This window comes from Gadus macrocephalus, chromosome 11 (genome assembly GCF_031168955.1).
Source record: "Gadus macrocephalus chromosome 11, ASM3116895v1".
NCBI lineage: Eukaryota > Metazoa > Chordata > Actinopteri > Gadiformes > Gadidae > Gadus > Gadus macrocephalus.
This window is the reverse complement of record NC_082392.1, coordinates 13989828-13995144: the sequence shown is the minus strand read 5'-3', so window position 1 is coordinate 13995144 and position 5317 is coordinate 13989828. Positions and strand designations below refer to the sequence as shown.

Here is a 5317-nt window from a genome sequence, read left to right as displayed (position 1 = left end):
TGCACGCAAGCACCCATGCACGCACACGCACGCACCACACTTATTCAATAATGCACAGACGTGTGTATGCATGCGCTTTAATTCAAAAGCACACCTACCCACCACCCACACACACACACACACACACACACACACACACACACACACACACACACACACACACACACACACACACACCACCTCTACAGACGAGTGGAGAGAGGCGTGCACCGCGTCCGTCTTCAGAACTGTCAGATTCTTAATTAACATCATTTCCGTCAGACTCGCCCCCAGCTGTGGGCCCGACCCAATCAACTGCACAGGAGGCATGGAGATGTGTGAACCTGGCGCCACGGAAACCAGGGCAGATCAGAAGCCTGGGTGAAATAGTCACAGAAATAAGGATACATTTCTAATTCTGGACAATTTTTAATTGATGGATTGTATTGGATTAACATCATTGATTTGGTAAAATGTGGAAGGCGTCAACGAATTGGATATCTGAATCCTTAGTTACTTCACGGCGTATATATGCTCTGTAGCTTGTTAATCATTTTATTGAGGCAAGTGAATTGAAATAATGACAAAAAATGGAACATCGAACCTGAGAAACTGCATTGAGATGAGCCCAACATAGGCCCCCGCAGATGAGATATTGTGGCTAATATTTTCAGATATTTATTATTCAAATCATAATTATAATCGGCATTGTAAAGAATTTTACACGCCAACATTTAGCGAAACATTTTAATAGCAACCCCTACGTCTTAGTTTATCCAGATAGATGCTCTCTAATGAATGTGTCTGGCGTCCTCATTATTCTCTGAGGGTGATATTTTCCTCTGATGAAAGACGAGGAAAGGTCAATTTTAACAGAGACCCCATGGGACAGAGGGTGTTTGTGAGCATGCATGTGTGCGTGCATGTGTGTGTATGTGCACATGTGTGTATCTGTGCATGTGTGTGTGGGTGTGTTTGTGTGTTTTTGTGTGTGTGTGTGTGTGTGTGTGTGTGTGTGTGTGTGTGTGTGTGTGTGTGTGTGTGTGTGAATCTGTGTGTGTGTGTCTGTGCGTGTTTTTGAGGCTTTCTGTGTGTATTTTTGTAAATACACGATCATCAATCATTTCCACCAAATTATTTTTCTTCCCCCGGAAAGTGGAACGTCCTTTCCCATTTGGAACTTTTTGTTTTGTTTGTTTAGATTGTTTTAGGGAAGAGAAAGAGAGGTGGTGGGTGGATGATAGTCAGACAGCCTGGTTGGCTCATTTAGTTTGATTCTTGGTCTTAACTTTAGGCTGATGAACGTCAGAAAGCAGAGATGCTAGGATAACTGTATTCCAATTTCCAGTCATTATTGTTTTGAAGGTTCCATAAGAAAATGATCATGCAAAACTTTTCTATTCCATCATCCATGAAATCTTAAACTAGACTTTCAATATATATTCATATATAATTATGTTCAGATTTCAGTCTTTAAATGCTTTAATCTAAATGCAACCCTTCTGATGGAAAGGAGCTCTTATGTCTTATTTTTCTCCTTTTTTTTATGTTACTGTGATCCTTTAATGATTTTCCCATTTAATGTTTTTCATGTGATTGCTTCCTTTTGAAAGCACTATAAATGGCTTGGTGTTTAGATGCTGCTATAGAAATACACCTGCCCTTCCTTATTACGTCTTATGTCTTGTGTCTTATGTCTTATGTCTTGTGTCTTGTGTCTTGTGTCTTGTGTCTTGTGTCTTGTGTCTTGTGTCTTGTGTCTTGTGTCTTGTGCCTGCTGCCTGGTGCCTTAAGTATCTTGTCTTACATCTTGCGTCTTGTGTCTTATGTCTTATGTCTTGTCTGGTCAATAGGTTGTTCATTAATCAGCTAGCTGGTATGTGCTCAAGCTGGTGTCTTTGTGTTCTCCAGACTTGGGTTTAACAAGCATCCCTTCTCCCCCTGTTTGGTGCATTTATTTTACATCCCTGTGTTCCACTCAAGCACACACATTGCTGTAAAAGAACACACCTTTACTGTAGCTGTATGCTTAAAATGAGAAGTGTAATATACCATAACTACAAGCCATAATATCATAATAACACATCCTGCATGTTATGCTTCCAGTTGTCTGCGTACATACTATGAAACAGCCATGCGTAGTATGACAGCCAGTAAATGCCAGTAGCGTTTATGTGCCTTTGCTTCTTGTTGTAAGGAATACACTAGGCTGTCCGACTTTAAGAAAGAACATATTTTTGGATGAATTCAACTCAGGGAATGAGAGTGTTGGCACAGTGGCGCCGTTCACCATGTTGGGGATAAGTCTTGGAGAGACTCACGTCTCAGTCCTACCCTCTCCTCATCAACACACCTCCCTGCCTCTCTTCGCTCTCCTCTACGAAGACCTATACAGGTATTACAAAAAAACTGATGAGACAGTTTGATGAGAGTGAAGCTGACTCTCATCAAACAGAAAACTCTATTATCATTTATTCTTCATATTAATAGAATTACAATCATTTTGAATCACAAGGCAATCTACAGTACATGGAGAGGTTATGTGCTAGCATTTCACATTTTTCCAAACTTATTCTATGAACCACTGTTTCAAGCTATGGAAGGCGTGATGGCTGCAGATCCAGTAGGTCCTCCTCTCACACTCTTCCACCCTCACGTCTCTCACAGCAGCAGCGACTGTGGCAACTGGTTGCAGGAGGCAATAATGAACCCGCAATTAACGCCGGCCAATCAATGGGGTAATTGCAGAGCGAAACTGATGGACTGTGAGGGAAGAGGAGGGGTTTCGCTGCAAGCACCGTATCGATTTACCTCAAAGCAATTAGTTGGTTTTCTACCACATTGGAAGATCGTCCCCAGCCATCTGTTTCTAGCGTGGAGAGAGAGGGCGAGAGAGAGAGAAAGAGAAAGAGAGAGAGGGAGTATAATGTTAAGGTGGATGTACTGTATGTCGAGCAGCCCTACTTCCTATGTCAGTGGAACAATGGAGGATATCTGAAATCAGGATTTATGGCTGCGAGTTAGCAGATAGGAGTTTGTCATTGTCAAAAAGATAAGTTGGCACACAAGCTGCGATATGGAGATATGGAAATATGCAGACGTTTACAACGTACAAGGACACACATGCGGACAAACGGACACACACATCCCCACACACACACGTACACACACCAGACACCATACTACCCGTCGCATGATACAACATCTGCATCACAGCGTCGTCCTCCTGCATCGACCCAGGCGTCCAACGGGTGAAGGCCTTACACGGACACAGAGAGAGAAAAGCAGAACTCTCCTCCGCAGCGTCCACCCCTAAACCTGAGAAGAATACGTTCACGTTAAACAAGTTGCACCAGGCAAACCCCCCCTCACCCACCACAGAGTGAACCTCCTCTGCACTCATTACGTCCCTCTTGTGCTGCAGGGATCCACCGGCAAAGGAGAGACACGCAGAAACACACGGAGTGGCCCTGCTATCGATTTAGAAAAGCCATTTCCAAGATGTCTCTCTCCATCCGTGCAGCAGTAATGTGTGAAGACCAATCTCTCCCCCAACTGCAGCCATTAATGCCCACCACCCCAAGTCCACCCAGACGTCATAATGGAGCCACTCTCCACATTGCCCTTCCTCACTTATTTATTCTTTTTCCAAGGCACCACAATAAATGGAGGAAACAAAAATAATAATAAATAAATATATACAGTATATATACGCACAGACACACACACCCAATCAAACACGCGTGCGCGCCTGCACGCACACACACACACACACACACACACGTACACACGCACCCACGCACACACACACACACACACACACACAAACACACACACACACACACACACACACACACACACACACACACACACACACACACACACACACACACACACACACACACACACACACACACACACACACACACACACAAGCAAACACTCTCAGAGAAAAGCTAAATGGGGCTCTAATTATAATGACCTGGCCATGAAGAAAGGCTGTGCAGTAATTGGAAAACAGCCCTGGAGTATGAGAGCCATCTTCCTCAGTAGTGTCTGTGATGGAGGACAGAGAGAGAGAGAGAGAGAGAGAGAGAGAGAGAGAGAGAGAGAGAGAGAGAGAGAGAGAGAGAGAGAGAGAGAGAGAGAGAGAGAGAGAGAGAGAGAGAGAGAGAGAGAGAGATGGAGAAAGAGAGAGAGAGAGAGAGAGATGGAGAGAGAGAGAGAGAGAGAGAGAGAGAGAGAGAGAGAGAGAGAGAGAGAGAGAGAGAGAGAGAGAGAGAGAGAGAGAGAGAGAGAGAGAGAGAGAGAGAGAGAGAGAGAGAGAGTAACAAAGAGAGACAAAAAGAGTGAGTGAGATAGAGAGAGTGAGAGAAAGAGAGGGAGTTGGAGAGAGGGGATGGAAAGTGTTAGCTGGAAGGCAGGGCAGAGGAGATGAGGGAATTAGGGAGTGTCGAGAGAAAGATCAGTTTGGGGGAAAAATAAACCATATATAATCTTTTTCCCCTGTGTTGAAATTGCATCCCCTCTTCCACCATAAAAAGAGGAAATACCATGAATAAGAAATGTCGTTTTTTTCAATCCGAGAGTTAAACAACACAGTGAGGATAAGAAAGCATGATGAAATTATTAATGAATCAAATAATATTAATGATACATTATTTGACTTATATTGATATTGGAATTTTTCATGAGCTACCCTTTTTCTGCTCTTAAACGACAAGTGCAGAGGCGGAGAAGCAACTCCAAAGTGCATCTCCCCATCATCCATCTCTTATCGGAGCACCTAACTCCGTTGTCATCCCAAGGTTTCTACATTTACGACCAACAGAACAAATTGTTCGTTGAACTTTGCCCAATGCAGCTCCCACAGTACCGATTGCTCAGTGCACTGGGAAACGAAAAGTCTCTTTAGATAAGTTAAGAGTCTTCCTCGTTTCTCATACTCATTCACATCTCAGCCTCAAACTCCCTAAATCCCACACCCCCCTCTCCCCTACCATATTTACATATTTCATTTCGGAGACCAAATTACCATACGGCGACTGTATCGTACCTTCTCATTACTTAACTAATAGATTTTAATCTATTGTTCTTTGCATTAATTTTCCTAAGACTCATCAGTATGGGACAGACAGACACACTCTCACACCCGCACAGACACATACAAAGACACAAGCACTGAAACCCACAGACGTACACGCACACACACAAACACACACACTCCAACCCACAAAAGCACACACAGACACACACACACACACTCGTACACTCATAGGCATAGAGACACTGAAAAAGCACCCACACACCAACACACACAAACACACACACACTCTTA

At 43.6% G+C, this 5317-nt stretch overlaps 1 long non-coding RNA gene across 1 annotated transcript; it reads right to left on the bottom strand.

Annotated features, from left to right (window-relative positions):
• Nucleotides 1-267: 267 nt before the first annotated feature.
• On the bottom strand, nt 268-4037 carry LOC132468242 (uncharacterized). The gene is made up of 3 exons (XR_009528185.1): nt 3962-4037; nt 2791-3297; nt 268-356 (listed from the first exon to the last, which is right to left on the bottom strand). It is a non-coding gene; the product is annotated as an uncharacterized LOC132468242 (long non-coding RNA).
• Nucleotides 4038-5317: the final 1280 nt, after the last annotated feature.